Below are 18,161 nucleotides of genomic sequence, written 5' to 3'. Positions count from 1 at the left end.
GCTTCCTCTTTTATTCCTTTCCCCCAGTTTGTATTCACCTATGCCTTTTTCTTCTCTTCCTTTTCCTACTATCGAATCCCAGTCACCCATGACTAATTTTTGTCTCCCTTAACTGTCTGAATAATTTCTTCTATCTCATCAAACATTACTTCAATCTTTTCATCAGCTGCAGAGCTAGTTGGCATATAAACTTGTACTACTGTGGTGGTGTGGGCTTCGTGTCTATCTTGGCTACAATAATGTGTTCACTATGCTGTTCATAGTAGCTTATCAGCATTCCTATTTTTTATTCTTTATTAAACCTACTCCTGCATTACCCATATTTCATTTTGTATTCATAACACTATACTCACTTGACAAGAAGTCCTGTTCGTCTGACCACCGAACTTCACTAATTCCCACAACTTTAACCTATCCATTTCCTTTTTTAAATTTTGTAGCCTACCTGTCCAATTAAAGGATCTGACATTCCATGCTCTGATCCATAGAACGCCAGTTGTGTTTCTCCTGATAATAAAGTGCTTCTAAGTAGTCTCTTCCACCCCCGACCCAAAGATGTAATTATACGATAGAGCTGCATGCCCTCGGGAAAAATTACAGCTGTAGTTTCCCCTTGCTTTCAGTTGTTGCAGTACCAGCACAACAAAACCTTGTTACACCCAGTTCAGTCAATGATCCAGACTGTTGCCCCTGCAACTACTGTAAAGGCTGCTGCCCCTCTTCAGGAACAACACGTTTGTCTGGACTTCAACAGTTACCCTTCCGTTATGTTGCACCTACGGTATGGCTATCTGCATCACTGAGACGTGCAAGCCTTCCCACAAGTGGTAAGGTCGATGGTTGATGGGGGAGGGGGGGGGGGCTAAGTATTGCTTAGCAGGATTTTTTTTTTTTTTCCCTACCCTTGTTTGGTCAATATTGCATAGCAGGAATTTTTTTCTACCTTTGTTTGATCAAAAGTATCTTATTACCACCTATGCATTTGATACAAAAGTTTACTTAGAATAGTGTCTCATCTCAGTAACATTCTTCTGAAGATAACTGTATCTTGCTGATGATATTAATTTGGCAATGTCTTCAATAAGGTAAGAACCACTTTTTTATGTTATTTCTGTTTGAAGAGTGCACATGCAGTTTGTTGTCAAGTTTTACTTTAAAATTGGGAATATACAAGATGTTAATTGCTGTGGTAAGAGGTTTCTGATCATCTCAGTTATTGAGTTATAGTTGAACATTATTTTCTGATAACTCCCTCCCCCAATGACAGAAAAATTTAGAACATTAAATGCTTTAGTTTCAAGTAGGAAACATGTATTTTCTTGGTATATTAATTACTAACCTTGATGTATAATTTCGGTATTTTCACAACATTATGTAAGTTGTTCAGGCTTAATGGTTGTGATACAATTTAAATCTGGTATGATTACTTTAGCAGTTTTTACGAATGAGAATGTCCAGTTCATCGTTAAGAAATGTTTTGAGTAAAGGTACGCAATGGTGTTCAGATAATGTCAGTGCATCTGCTGTGACACTTTCTCATAAGCAGCAGTTTTCTAATACAGTAAAACATATTGGCAGGATAAACTGTTAAAATGTGGAGACAGCTTTTCATCAGAAGCTATAAATTTCTCTCTTCAGGGCAGATTCTTGGTCAATGCCTTCATGGAAAAATGTTTACTGTTGCCTATGGAACCAATGATTGTATCCAGTTGCGCACATCTTTGTCCAAAGTGAATAAATGCCCACAAATGTCTTTTTTTTATGGCTTCAAAAACATGGAACACACGGGGAGAGATCAGGACTGTATGGAGGCTGTGTAATGGCTTCTCAGTGAAACTTCTGCAGCATACTCAAGGCAACGTGTGGGTGTGCCCACATGTTCTTTTTTTCACTGGGAAGCTCGTACAGTTTCTCCGTATAGTCCCTACATCTCCCCATGTGATTTCCATGTTTTTGGAGCCCGCAGGAAAGACATTTGTGGCCATCTATTTGCTTCAGAAGAAGATGTGAACACCTGGGTACAATCAGCTTTCTGTTTGCAACCTCATACATTTTTCCACAAGACATTGACAATCTTGTCTAACAGTGGAATACATGGATTAACAGGTGTGATAGTTACTTTTTAAATAACAAACAGTTTACTTTCTTTTTTCCATACATCTCATTCACATCTGATTACCTTTTATAATTCAGTTTGGACAACAGGAGGGTTAGAAAGGTGGAAATGTGTCACACCTTTGTTGGTTTTGCTGATACTTGAATCAACACAGCAGAACTGTTATTGTGATTTAACTACTCCTTGATAAATTTCAATGCAGCGTGTCATTCAGCATACAGGATAGAAAAGGTAAGGGACATGCACTGGCATTCAAAACTAAATATGTAATAAAAGGGTAAAAACTGTGTGGAAAATTTAAATTGTGTTGTCATATTTACACTGACAGACAGTTAGTGGTTAAGATGTGTTAAGTCTGACTTTTTGAGGATTTATCAGTAAACACTCACTTTATCTCACTAACATAGGGCCCTTAATGTAATTCAGTCTTGAAAGGTAACTTACTTCCTTCATTATACTGATTATTGAGGATTTCTCATCAGTATGCAACCCTTACCAGCAAATTGCTGACCAAAAGCAGAGCAGCATGTTTCATCACTGATTTGTTTAACTGAAAAAGTGTGAAGTTTGTCCAATCAATGTGTTTGAGCTGCAAGAGGCCCTGTGTGCTATGGAAGGGTTTACTGTTGAATGTTGGAAGGCTTACACTTTAAGACGACGTCAGAAACAAGCTACTTCCATATACTTGTTGGAAAATGTCAATGAGTGTAAAATGTGAGTTTGTATAAGTGCCTAAAATCATTCTGTGGGGCATCTTTTGCAAATTGATTAGAAAATGGGCAAAATACCAACCAATGACAGAAGCTCGAGTGCCCATCATCATGCCGCCCCCCCTCCCCCCGGTAATCACACTTCCATTACTACTACTAGCTTGTGGAGAATAAATGTAGATTTTGTCCAGGTGACCACGCCTCAATGCTATGGCATGCATCTGGGATGCTATAGAGGAGGGAGGATCCAGTTGGCGCAGATTGTGAAGCAACAATCGAACTAAATCAAGTTGTGCTCAACATCGTGTTCCACCACTGGGTGGTAAACTCTGCTCAAGGCCACAGTTTGGTGGTGGCCATTCATAGTGGTTGACAGCTGGTTGGTGTTCATACTCGCATAAAATGCTATGCACAAATTGCTGTATAGCTGCTATATCACATAGCTGTTTTCATAGGTGGCTCTGCTTCTGATGGGATAGGAATATGAGATTTACCTGTTGCCCTCCATGCGGGGTACCATGTGAGAAAGGGCAAGCCGAGTTTACCACGAGTTATGTATTCAAAACCTGTGCTGATTTGTGGACAGAAGCTTTTCTGTCTGAAGGACGTTTGTTATATTCCAACTCAGAATACGTTCAAGAATTCTGCAGCAAACTGAGGTTAAGGATAGTGGTGTGTATTTATGTGTGTCCGTTCTTTTACCCTTGTTATATAAAGGGGATACCTGCACTTTTTTGCAGTCGCTTGGGGCGTCTTGTTGGACAAGAGATTTATAATTAATGCAAGCTAAGTAAGGGGCGAATGCCACAGAGTACTCTCCATAAAACGAAATTGGAATTCCATCCGGACATGGTAACTTTTTTTCAACTCTTTCAGTTCATTGTCCATATCAAGGATGTTTATTGGTATGTTCTCTGTGCTGTGATAATTATGGTACTTTGTATGAGCCTCCTGCGTGAATGATTTCTTAAACGCAAAATTTAAAACTTCCGTCTGTCCTTTTGCCATCTTCTGTTTCACCATCAGACTGGTCGACGAGTGACTGGATAGAAGCTATCAACCCGCTTACCAATTTTACACAGTACCAGAATTTTCTCAGATTTTTGGTAAGACCTTTCACTAAGGTATTACAGTGGAAGTCATTGTATGCTTTGTGCATCTATACTCTTGTAATAGATACACAGATTTCTTTTTAATGCTGCAGCTCAACATTTGTGCATTCTTTTTTGAACTGAAAGTACAACAAACCCTGCTTCCTTAGCACTTTTGAATTTTATTACTAAGCCACAATGGGTCTTTTCCATCCTTAATCCATTTACTCGCCACATACTCTTCCATTGTATGATTTGCAATCAGTTTCAACTCTGCCCATAATTCCCCTATGTCTATCATATTGGAACTAAACAATGCCCATTCATTGTTGAAGTGTGTTGCTAACAATTGTTTGCCTGCTCTTTCTAGCATAAATACTCTCCTAGCCTTCTTAATGGATTTATTGACTTTAGCAACCATAATTGCTGTTACACCAGTATCACTAATCCATGTCTCTATACAGACTCAGTTGGTAAGGTCAGGTCTGTTTGTAGCTACAGGGTGTAAAATATTTCCTTTGCATGTGGGCTGCCAAACTACCTGCTCAAGACAGTTTTTGGACTGCCGGTCTATACCACGTGCAATGAATCCACATATGTCCCCATCTTAGACTCAGTAGATTAAAGTAGCCTCCAGCTAATATATGTGATCTGGATATTTTCACACTACTGAGTGTAGACTACTTTAAGTAATTTGAAACTTTAATCTGTCTTTCCAGTATATATTCCATGCCTCATTAAATATTTCAGATTTTTGTACTTTGAGTTTCAGCCAGCTCTTGGGTCCAAGAATAATTTGAGTGCGACAACTTTCTTGGAGGGCTCTAAGTTCATGAATCCTGTTACAAATACTTTGACAATGTATTGTTAAAATTTTGTCTTTATTTTGTACGCAGTCTGATTTCGGTCTCTGCCTATCAGATACCAAGCATTCATCAGGGGACCTCAAACTACCGTCTAGCCTAAAAAAGTTCCATGTCCATTCCCCAAGCACTTGCCACCCAAGTAGCCGCATCCTTTGTTTCTATTCTGCTCCAAACCAAAAAGGATGTGATGTTTGTAGAAAGGGCTTTGGCAGTCCACACCCACTTAGAATATGAAGAAGAAGAAGAATTCATAACTTTTAACATTTGTTAACATTCAGGTTCCATTGCAATAGAGTAGTTTCAAATTTAGTCATTGCCCTACAGTAGCAATTACTTGATAATGTAAAAAAAAATTTTATTGGGAACTTTATTATGGTGAACACACATTCAAATTTCTGTGGTATGATTTGGTATAGAGGGCATAGAGAAAGCAGTAATATGGCATTGAACTTTAGATTTTCCTGCTTGAGGTCATGTGTGGAGATTATGGGAAAGCGTATAACTTTTATTATTGCAAATAATCCTATATCCATGATGTAATTTATTCCTTGCAAATATTTTATTTTATTTATCAAGTAAAGAGTTCACTCCATGGAACACAGAAAGCAAATGATGAATTAAAATTATTGATATCAACTGAGGAAGCAGTAATACTAGGGAAGTACACAAAATGCTAAAGTATTAGCAAAATCATACATGTAAAAAAAAGGTGATGAATTGATGGGCAATACTTATACTCATGAGCATCAGAATTGTCGACGCACAAACTGATGTTGACAGGGATGCACTGGAGAGTTACCCTGATCAATGACAACTCAGTCACTCTACTCTACAGAAAATTGGTTGATAACCTATAGGTGTTCTGAATGGGAGTTAGGTCAGGTGACCTAGCAGATGTGTTTTATACAAGCACCATCTTGAAAACCATTCTGACATAATTAAGATACAGCTCACTTGTAAGGAATCAAATTTATACGCTCAGTAGGGTGGTGGGTTCTTGTGTCTCTTGCCTATGAAACGCAATGGTGGACATTTAAGGTAACCTATTTTGTCCTATGTTAAAATCAACTCAAAAATACCTCCAGTACCTACCTAAATGGAGCCCTACTGGCAAGCAGAATGCATCGCCACGTGTAGTTATTTCTTTCTTCATACTCTGCCATTTTAGGGTACAATTACTCATCAGTTCAGATGCCTTTTTGTGTACTTTGAGTGTCGAGTTACTGTGACTGTGAATGAAGGTAAAGGTGATGTCTGTGGATGGTAGGGCTACTTGCCTGTTATTTTCCAGTATTCAGTTGATGAGTGGTTTCTGTTACTTTTGCCCATCTGTTTGCTTTTACAAGTGAAAATAACTAGTGGCAGCTCATGTCATCATTATATTGCTGGCCCCCAAAATTGTGGTACTTGTAATGAAACTGTGGCACAGTGGCATGTGATAGGTTTGGGATTTGCATGGCCTTTGAGACAGAACGATCCATGTTTGGGCATCCCAATCTGACTGAGATAAAATGCACTGATATTGTGCATCTGTCGTGGGTATCAAGCTACTATAAACTGTATGTTGTGCACCTGTCCGCTTGAAATGCTCTTTTTCCCCAGCATAGTTAGCCATCTATTACTTAATATCTCAAATTGGTCAGCATTATTATTTCTGTCGGCAACCAAAGAAATGTTTTTTACAAAAGAGAGTTGAAAATGGAGAAACGTTAACACAGTCTTCCGTATCTTCTGAACTGACTACATCAGACTGAGAACAAGAAGTTAAACTCTATTTATAACACATGTTAACCACTTTCTTTAAAGTTTTCTTTTGGTGGTTCCAGTTATGCTACTTTACTTTGCAAAAAGGGATTTAACTAATGATTACAGAGGGTTTTTTGAGCTGTTGGGTCCATGATAGTGCCTAAAAACGTGCAATAGACAAGTGAAATATTTGGGTTTGTAATGTTGTGATATTGTAGTGCTAAAATAATCAAAAATGCTGTGCATTAAAGTGAAAGAATGAAAGTAGTTCAATTAAGGTGATCTAGAATAACTGTTTTCCAATGCGTGCTGGGAAAAGTGAAATTACATAGAAAGAAATGTTTAAAAATTCCACAGACTGAGTTTGGTAGTACTTCATTTTTTTATTCATTACAACAAGATAACTTCGAAGGTATTAGTGTGGTAGTCAGTAGATTATTCTTTTCTTTATTGATTAGCTCTATCAGGTTAATTGAACAATGTGATTCGGGTGTGGCGAACTATGTTTCTGTGACACACTTTTAAGATTTTGGGTTTAAATGAAAACAAAAATGTGATTTCCGTACCACTTTTTTTAAAAGCTTCCTCCGAAAATAATGGACGTTTAAGATACCATTCTGTTTCATTCCACACTCATATAGCGGCGATCCAAACAATTGGCCCGCATTGTACGTCAATGTTTCGTCAAGTAACCTTGCTTTTTCTTACGTTTTATTTTAAGGGCCACGGCATTCACGTAAAATGACCATACTATATAGCTTGTTCAACTTTCCTTTAAGCAGTGACCCATAGTACAGTTCAGGATTCGGAAGTTCTCGTGGTCCTTGCCAATCTACATGGGCCTATACTAAGTGGCTTTGCACCCGCCATTACACAAAAATTTTCTCAGAAGCAAAAAGAATGATCATGTCGAAAGTCTGCTTAAAAGAACATTAGAGGCTAAAACTAGGGCATGCAAGAGATTTTTATGGGTCAATTAGATTCTTCAGAAAAGCATCCATTCTACAGACGTACACCATTAAAGATAAAAATGTCAGTAGAGTTCTGAAAAGAACAAAATGTGTGGAAATTTTGAAGTAATATTTTGAGGAATTTTTAAACGTTGAAGATGGAAGAACGGAAATGGAGGAACAGCATAAAGATCATAACGCAGAGCCGTTACAGTGAGGTGACGAAAGTTATGGACACATATACAGATGGCGGTAGTATCGCGTACACAAGGTGTAAAAGGGCAATGCACTGGTGGAACTGTCATATGTACTCAGATGATTCATGTGATTGTGTGCACGACGGGAATTAACAGCCTTTGAATGCGGAATGGTAGTTGGAACGAGACGCATGGGACATTCCATTTCGGAAATCGTCAGGGACTTCAATGTACCAAGGTCCACAGTATGAAGAATACTTAATTTCAGGCATTATCTCTCTCAACGGGCGACGCAGTGGCCAACGACCTTCTCTTAACTATCGCGAGCAGCGGCGTTTGTGTAGAGTTATTAGTGCTAAAAGACAACACTGCGTGAAATAGCTGTATAAATCAATGTGGGGCTTACCACGAATTTATCCCTTAGGACATCACGGCGAGATTTGGTATTAATGGACAACCAATGCGAGTGCCTTTGGTAGCAGCACGACATCGACTGCAGTGCGTCTCCTGGGCTCGTGACCATGTCTGTTGCACCCTAGACGACTGTAAAACCCTGACATGGTCAGATGCGTGCTAATTTCAGTTGCTAAGAGCCGATGGTAGGGTTCGAGTGTGGCGCAGACCCCAAAAGCCATGGACCCAAGTTGTCAACAAGCACTGTGCAAGCTTGTGCTGACTCAATAATGGTGTGGGCCATCTTTACATGGAATGAACTGGGTTCTCTAGTCCAACTGAACCGGCCATTGACAAAATGTTTATGTTCAGCTACTTGGAGACTAGTTGCAGCCATACATGGACTTCATGTTCCCAAACTACAGTGTCATGTAACTGGGCCACTATTGTTTATGAGTGGTTTGAAGAAAAATCTGGACAATTCGAGTGAATGACCTGACCACCCAGATAGCCATGCATTAATCCCATTCCACATTTATGGGACATAATAGAGAGGTCAGTTCGTGCATAACATCCTGCCCTTGCAACAATTTCGCAATTATAGAGGCAGTGTGGCTCAATATTTTCACAGGGGACTTCCAACGACTTGTTGAGTCCATACCATGTCGAGTTGCTGCACTTCACCAAGCAAAAGGTGGTCCAGCACGATATTATAAGTATACTGACTTTTGCCACCTCAGTGTAGTTGCACTGTCAACATTGAAAGAGACAATAGACACAATAAAAACAGTACAAAACAACCTATCTCCAGAGAAACATGGAACAACAGCTGCCCAAGTAGGTGTTTTAGCTGCTGTCGCGGCTAATCCGCACATCACTAGCAGACAAATTGCGCGAGAATCGAGAATCTCAAAAACGTCGGTGTTGAGAATGGTACATCAACATCGATTGCACCCGTACCATATTTCAATGCACTTGGAATTGCATGGCGACGACTTTGAACGTCGGGTACAGTTCTGCCACAGGGCGCTAGAGAAATTACGGGACGATGACAGATTCTTTGCACGCGTTCTATTTAGCGACGAAGCGTCATTCACCAACAGTGGTAACGTAAACCGGCATAATATGCACTATTGGGCAACGGAAAATCCACGATGGCTGTGACAAGTGGAACATCAGCAACCTTGGCCGGTTAATGTATGGTGCGGCATTATGGGAGGAAGGATAATTGGCTCCCATTTTATCGATGGCAATCTGAATGGTGCAATGTATGCTGATTTCCTACGTAATGTTCTACCGATGTTACTACAAGATGTTTCACTGCATGACAGAGTGACGATGTACTTCCAACATGATGGATGTCCAGCACATAGCTCACGTGCAGTTGAAGCGGTATTGAATAGCATACTTCATGACAGGAGGATTGGTCGTCGAAGCACCATACCATGGCCCGCACGTTCACCGGATCTCACGTCCCCAGATTTCTTTCTGTGGGGAAAGTTGAAGGATACTTGCTATTGTGATCCACCGACAACGCCTGACAACATGCGTCAGTGCGTTGCCAATGCGTGTGCGAACATTACAGAAGGCGAACTACTCGCTGTTGAGAGGAATGTCGTTACACGTATTGCCAAATGCAATGATGTTGACGGACATCATTTTGAGCATTTATTGCATTAATGTGGTATTTACAGGTAATCACGCTTTAACAGCATGCGTTCTCAGAAATGATAAGTTCATAAAGGTACATGTATCACATTGGAACAACCGAAATACAATGTTCAAACTTACCTACGTTCTGCATTTTAATTTAAAAAACCTACCTGTTACCAACTGTTCGTCTAAAATTGTGAGCCATATGTTTGTGACTATTAGAGCGCCATCTATCACAAAGTGAAAAAAGTGGTCCAACTAAAACATTCATATTTCTTTACATACTACACGAATATATAATAAAAATGGGGGTTCCTATTTAAAAAAACGCTGTTGATATCCGTTTCACCTATGGCAGCGCCATCTAGCGGGCCAACCATAGCGCCATCTGGTTTCCCCCTTCAAGCTAGACAAGTTTCGTTCTTTGTAGTTTTTTCGTTCGACGCTTATTTCGTGAGATATTTGGCCCGATCACGATCAATGGACCACCTTGTATAAAGAGTTTATTAAGTCTTTACATAAATACTGTGTGCACCATTATTTATGAACCTTTTCCTAATCGACTGCAGGCATCTAGTTATCTTTGTTCAACCGGCTTGTTAATACAGACAGTTTCATCTTTTTAAGTTTAGAGTTACTGCCATTTCTTATCAGCTAATAATCTTGTATTTAGTTTCTTTAGTTGAGATCAGTGTTTTGGTTCTCAAGTAATGTAATGGGGAAGCAATTGTAATTATTCACATCATCTAACCTTCTAAGGCTGTTTTAGTTAGTGCTACATATACCCTAGATTGATTATAATGTAATCTCCATTATACTTTCATCCATAAGAATTCCGTAATTCTCTTACTGTATTATTATTGCTAGGCATACTAAATAACATCTACCATCTTCCAGGAAAATTCGTAGTCCAGTAATTTGTATACCAGAAATCTAGGCTGCTTCTGATTTTCTTTTATGCATATTAATACTTATATTAACCCTTGTTATATTCCTTTTAAAACTAAGATACTGTTGCTATATCACTGTTTTATCATAATGTGACCTGAAGTAGCATACTCAAGAGGAAGTCACCAGTAGTGGAGCAACAAGGATGTCACCCCACCCTCCATTGTTGCCAAATTTATTCAAGACGATGGATCCAAGATGGTGGCGATAGATATGGTAATGTTGCAATGGCATCATGGCGGAAAGCTCAAAATTTGGCAGGAAGATAGGTCAAATGGGCTACCTCCACTAACCTAACCCCCCATCCCCCTCCCCTCCCCACAAAATGGCAGGATGTTCAAATTCCATAAGGACAATGCAACACACCATGGCTACCTCCACTAACCTAAGAAAGTGGGGGGACATAGGTCACTTAGGCTACCTTCACTAACCTTAGTTATCCGACCGCCACCTCGTTCAAGGAACTGGTGGGAAATTGACTCAGCCATGCTGGATAGGATGGACATAAGTCTTTAGTTTGCACGCAGTGTTTATTTAAACAATTTGAGGCAGTAGCTCCATCTAGTGTCTTCACCATGAGGTCTAGAGTTCAACTGACCTAGTACCACCAAGAGAGGGTGCTGTCATACCCTCCATGACGTAATCCAATTTGGCTGTCTGGAGGGAAAAATAGCGTTAAAAGCACTCGGCCTGTGCTGGGCTGCTGGATTGGGTCGATGTAAGTCTCTATTTTGCAGGCAGTCCCTATTTAAACAATCTGAGGCAGTAACTTCACTGTATTCACCATTAGGTCAGGAGTCCAACTGACCTAGTACACAGTACTGCCACCAAAGTGTGCTTTCATCCCATGTCGTTCTGGAGGGGAAAAATGGCGGGAAAATGACTCAGCCTGTGCCGGGTTGCTGGAAAGAGGGAAGAGTGTACTTATATTCGATCAATTTATTTAGGGACGGATTTGACATAGTATATTTATTACACTGATACAAAACTCTCGCCCTGATATCACAATACACAGCATACAGACACACAAACAACTCGTAAATTACTAAATAATGCAGTACACTGATGTGTGGACATGCTCACTAATCATAAACTGTCGAAATAATGTTTCCAGGGCTCTCGGGTGTCCAGCCGGATGCGATCGTTGAAGTTCCATGATATTTTAGCAAATAACATTTCCGCCATCATCAGGTGATGGAACCACCTGATGATGGCGGAAAGGTTATTCGCCGAAATATCATGGGATTTCAACGATCGCATCTAGCTGGACACGAGAGAGCCCTGGAAACGACACATATGCCTGGAAAGCCTCCGACCACATGTCCAAATAATGCATACAATTTATTTAGGGATGGATGTCATGTAGTTTATTTATTACACTGGTACAAAGCACTCACCCTTGCATGCTTGAGGTCGCAGTAAATAGTCAACAGACCTGCAAACTACTCATAAATCACAGAAATAATGCAGTATATTGATGTGCAAAGACGCAAACAACTCCTCAATTGTCAAAATAATGCATCTAAAACGTTCTGCAGACATGCTTGCTGATCGTCAACTGTTGAAATCATGCATTGCAAAGGCTACAAATCTGTTCGCAAAATAATGCAGTGCACAAAAACTCATTGCACGTAAAAAAATGGTTTCGAACTATTGTCAACCACAACGTACAGTGAACTGTTCCAACACGAGTGTGCGCTTTGCTGGGTCAGCTGGGCACAGACCAGTGCTGTCACACCAGTGCTGATGGCAGGTGAAAGTCACGTCTGCAGTTATGAGTTCTTCGAATATTATACTGACGTCACATGTCCATTTAAATAACCGCCAAGTCACCCTCTGGACCGCACGCCGTGGTCACCATTGTTGGCACGATCCCTTTGTCTCAATGCGGTCCAGCGAAGACCGAAGTGCTGAGTGACTCACCCTCACAGACGCTGCAGAAATCCGTTCCAGAGTAGCACAGGCTGCGTTGTTCCTAGTGATCCTAATGGGACATGTGAGCTACATCTAGCCGTGCATGCATGCTTACCTGCCCAGCATGGCTGATGCATCACCGCAAGATGTTCGTGCAGTGACCGGGACCAATTTATGAAAACAGCCCAGAATAACTCCGATAGCATTCTTCCCAATGGTCCTAACGAGACATCATGTGTTTCCTTCCTCAAAATCGTAACGTCCTGTTGTCAACATACGTCTCAGTAACGTTAAAGTTCTCACTGCTAAAAGCCTCCATCATGTCTGTGTGCACTTGCGAAAACACCATTAATCATAAAAGCATTCTTGTTGTTTGGAAAGAGAGTGCTGTCTAAGCACAGACTTCGGGGGGGGGGGGGGGGGGGGGAATCAGAACAATCATGCAAACAGAAATCGAAGCACTGTCCTACAGAAGACAAAAATGGCGGGAATTTTTGGTATCCTACAGTTACTGGTCTGGAGATGTCCTAATGCCAATGTGGCAGATGAGTGCCGGCAACTCCACCAGAGATGGATGGTCTACCTCAACTTGTCTTTGAACTCTTGCTTTCTCAGAATTTTCCATAGATACCTTGCCTCCATCTTGTTCGAATCAGCTGGTAGACGCTCCTATGCCCCAGCATGAAGGCCGTCATGTGAATGAATGGAGCATTCTGATTGGCCTTTATTGAATTTACCCTCCAAATTATGGATGCTTTTTTTTCTTTCTGCAGATGAGACTTTCAACAGCAAAAACTATTTTGTACAGATCACCATATTGCCCTGACATTTAAACTCTTAAAGTGGCCTACAGGTCGTCAAATATGTACATACACAGACATACAGAAAACAGAGCAGACGCTCTGTAAATGTGGAATATGTGGGTTGGAGGTGACTGGATACAGTTGAGTACAGTGGTATGCTATACTTCCGGAGCACTACATTTGCGCTAGGTGTTGGCAGCTGTACTACGTTTACAAGCAATTTTAGAACATGGAACTAGAGGTTATGTCATGATCGCATCGGTAGAACTGACATAAAACAATCGATAGCATTGCGAAAAATACATATATGTTGATGGAATGCACACCGAAATGCGGGGAAATTGTGTGTCTTCTGGTTGGCGCAGAACAATTTGTACATGGGAACAAGTATGCGACAGCAAGAGGAATCCGAGAAAACTTCGACATGGAAGCAAGGGGAACCATGGAAACAGTAACTTTTTTCTGTCGCGCCGCATTCTACTGTACGTTTATTGAGGTAATAGTGATACACGCGAGTTGACTACTGTATTTGACGCCTTTCAGAAAGACAGAGAACCATCTGCCTCAAAACTTACTTGCATCTGCGTTAAAGGATGTCATAGAGTGGATGGATTGATTGGTTGAGATGGAGTTGTAACGAGATACGATTTAATGGTAGATTGGTGATGCATTGTAGAGAAAGAGAGAGAGAGAGAGAGAGAGAGAGAGAGAGAGAAAAGTTGCTGCAGGTCATTTGACCACTTATTCTTGATGTTCTGTCAGGACACATCAGTTGTGTGACACAGCCTGCATTCGACTCATCTACAACTGTGTGTTCTGTGTGGGTCTTAGAGCAGTGTCTACTTGTGATCGTTAACAGTAAAACTCTCGGTCATCAGAGGACTTCCATGTCATGTGTGATGAAACATGACACATTCCTCTGAACGAACGGAGGTTTATGCGGTGTACTCCATTCCCCTGTCGCATCTGGAGGTTCAAATGGGTCAAATGGCTCTGAGCACTATGGGACTTAACTACTGAGGTCATCAGTCCCCTAGAACTTAGAACTATTTAAACCTAACTAATCTAAGGACATGACACACATCCATGCCCGAGGCAGGATTCGAACCTGCGACCGTAGCGGTCACGCGGTTCCAAACTGAAGCGCTTAGAACCGCACGGCCACACAGGCCGGCGCATCTGGAGGGGGGGGGGATAGATACTTAAGTTTCATAACTATGATGATTATAAGTTAGTGATAGGTGTTTTTGAAACACTACAATCCCTGTGTATACATCTGCTTCACAGATGTGCTGTTTACAGAGTTAGTGGCGGCATGACTTGTAATTTCATATGTCGGACGCTGCTGCTATTCGTTTATCTGTTTTCTTGTAAGAGATATTCTCCATTACTAACGATCATTTTATGTATGACTGATGTGGGCATAGTATAATTTCTGAACTGAGATCGGATATGAACAGTGGACGCTATACATCTCTGGAAAGCTATATTGTGCATGTATCACACAGAGCCACTGTTTTAAGGAAGTAGTTTTTTCGTTTTATTGTTTGTTACCATAGTTTATCGTAGAGCAACCTGCAAGAAGGAGTATTTCATGTGCCGAAAATATATTTCTTACACTGGAATATTAACAGCGGTGCATTCCACATGACTGATAGGTCGGAAACTGACGCGATCTAACAGTATAGGCTGTTTTAAGTGTAGAACTGTGTAGCCTTAGGAGTGTGTGTGTTAATGTTCTCTCTTACCACGAATACCCTCCTGGTACTGATCCCAGACACAATAACAATACTTTAAAATTGATTGCGTAGTTGATTTAAGTAAAATGTTTCGAATTCCATCTGTCTGGAGCTCCATCATGCGTAAAAATCACCCGTTTCTTGTTCTTCTTGACTGTCTGCTATAACATCACAACACTTTCAAATCTGTTACTATACATCGATAAGGAGTGGTAACCTCCTCGACATGGGATCATCTGGGGGAAATCTTGTCCACTTGGATGGGCGAGGACTCAGCAAGGTCCATTCATTCACAAGACGTGGAATGTACCGGTTTACTTCTGGTCAACTGCAGATTAAATCGGTAATGGTGCTGCAGTGCGGGCTGGTCAAAGACAGTGCGAGGGGGTCTTAAAGTCTCTAATTTTATCCTAAGACTGCGAGAATGCTGTGTGACTCACATTGGCATAGAGATAGATCGTAAATTATGTACTATGCTTGAGGTGCTAGAAATATGTAGAGCACTGTCTGGTATACTTTGATGATGTATGTGTTCGAGAATTAACAATGAATGGATGTACTGCAGAGTCATCTATCTACATTCTCAATGATACTTGCAAAGTAGAGAAGGGGCTGTTTAGCTGTGATACTGAAATTGGGAAACGTGCTGTTGCATCATTGGTCGTGTAGAAATTACTATAAAATTGCTACAACTGTTCCCACTATCAACTGTAATGCTTAATTATTACAGTACATCAATGGCGTCTTTTCTACTGCATCTGTCCACTGGTACGTTGTTGGTTACCGCATAATGATTGACTGACATCACCTGCTTCTGAAGTGGATAACACTGAAACAGTGATCGCATACATGATTGCAATATGAGGAATCAGTCGAAACGGAACGCAGGGCCATCAGCTATTCCGTCACTGTGACAGATGAGTTTATATGTAGAGGTCGTCAGTCACCTTTGGACAGCAGTTTGGAAACGCTCCACAACACTGCAAAACTCTTCAAATTTCCTTATGTTGTAACTGTCTTTTATTTAAAATCATCCAGTGTGTGTGGTGTGTTATGGTAGCAGCAGTAACAACTTGATTTACGCCATGCAACGTCTAGTTTTCTGCAAGAGGCAATGGATCTGAACATGTTAATGTCAGTTTAAAATCTGACACAGGTCTCGAAGTTGTGGCAGAAAAACAAAATATATGGCAGTGTACAAAGTATGTTACGGTAGAAACAACGACATAGCGTCACAGGGAGTGTCTCTTGCGACTTGCAGTATAGTCTGTGGGATGTAGTCATCCTCCTACAGTACAGGTGATGAAACTTTAAACTGACCTGTGCAGTTGATCAACACCTGTATATTTAATTAGATTGCCACATGTGCTCGGTGCTGGCACGCATACGGTATTTGTTTCCAATATTTGGGAGGAGAGAGTTGCAGTAAAAATCTTATTGAAGTCTCTATCGGATGAAGTTTGTGGAGCTTTCATAGCTCGTAATTTTATCTGTTGAATGGTGCAGGATAACGATGACTGAATGTTGGTGTGATAGATGTGAATGGGCCCTGAAAGACGCGAATCTGCTTCAGAGTGCAGTATCTGTACGTAGTTTGGCGATGCACCACAACGCAGGAGCAAAATCCTCGTCCTTCTACCAGTTCCCGTACCGCCTACCTCATGTTACAGGACTGGGTTTGGTTTGGTGCTGACCTTACACGTCATGCACAGTTGGCTGGGCTATGACAACATCGAATGGTCAAAACACAGTCCTGTTGCACCAAATCAGCTTAGCCTGTTTCTACACAGGTTGCAGAAAGATGTGCTTCCTCTGACTCCTACTCAGTTCCGACCTAAATTGGAACAATCACATACGCAAAGCTGCTGGGATGGTAGTGCAGAGTCTGAGGGGCAGTTGCAAGATGCATAGGGACTTTATAAAATTTTACTGTAACAGATAGGTTCGAAAAGGTGACTCATTTAGAGAAATGAGAGTGCCAGAAATATGATTCACTAATGGCTGTAATCATCAAAGGATTTCTCCATTTGATACAATGCAGGTATGCAGTTGAATGGAAAGACTTGATTCCAAATCATAGACATCATTTCTACCGAAAGCGTTGCACTAGAGATCTGAAACCTCAATCAGCACACCGTCTACTACTGTTTGTGATCCTTCTCAATCAACCATCGCCTATAACCCAGTCGAAATATCACCAAACCTCTGACATGGCATCGAGACAGAACGTGTTGCAAATACTGGAGAAATATCTAGCGCCGGCGGCTTGTGGGAGTTGCAAATACAGGTTTCATACCACGCTCCTTAGCCGAATCTTTTTCAAAATTCGGTAATCTTATTACGAGGTTGCACCATCGATGATGTGTAACTGCACTGTTGGTCTGATACTATACATTCCAGCTATCACCAACTATATTCAGTGTCACGTTATTTGTCTGGAAAAAAGAAATTGGTTCAAATGGCTCTGAGTACTATGAGACATAACATCTGAGGTCATCAGTCCCCTAGAACTTAGAACTACATAAACCTAACTAACCTAAGGACATCACACACATCCATGCCTGAGGCAGGATTCGAACCTGCGACCGCAGCAGTTGCGCAGTTCCAGACTAAAGTGCCTAGAACCGCTCTACCACAGCGGCCGGCTCTGGAAAAAACTACTTCATTCAGCGAGAATGTCATGCGTAGATTTATAAAGCCAGTATAGGTTTTAACATGGATACTTGTATGCACCTGTAGAACCAACACCGCTTGTGATGGTAATATGGATGTGTTTTTTAACTTCTGGCGGATTGTAAGACGATCACGGCTCTCTTTCTGAGACACGGTGGTACAACTTGCAAGAAAACTTATGATCGTTGATTTTCTGTCAGTATTATTTCTTATCGTCAGTAATCAGTTATTGCCTTGAGAATCAGGCTTACAAAGTATGTGTTTGTGTTCCAACATGTGCAAGGGAAATGACTATGTCCAGTCGTAAGGAAGGTATGGATTTGACGTGGTATACTGTGATAGCAAAGAGGAGAGTATGTCAA

The sequence above is a fragment of the Schistocerca cancellata genome, chromosome 4, assembly GCF_023864275.1.
Source record: "Schistocerca cancellata isolate TAMUIC-IGC-003103 chromosome 4, iqSchCanc2.1, whole genome shotgun sequence".
NCBI classification, from domain to species: Eukaryota; Metazoa; Arthropoda; class Insecta; order Orthoptera; family Acrididae; genus Schistocerca; species Schistocerca cancellata.
This window is presented reverse-complemented; position numbering follows the sequence as displayed.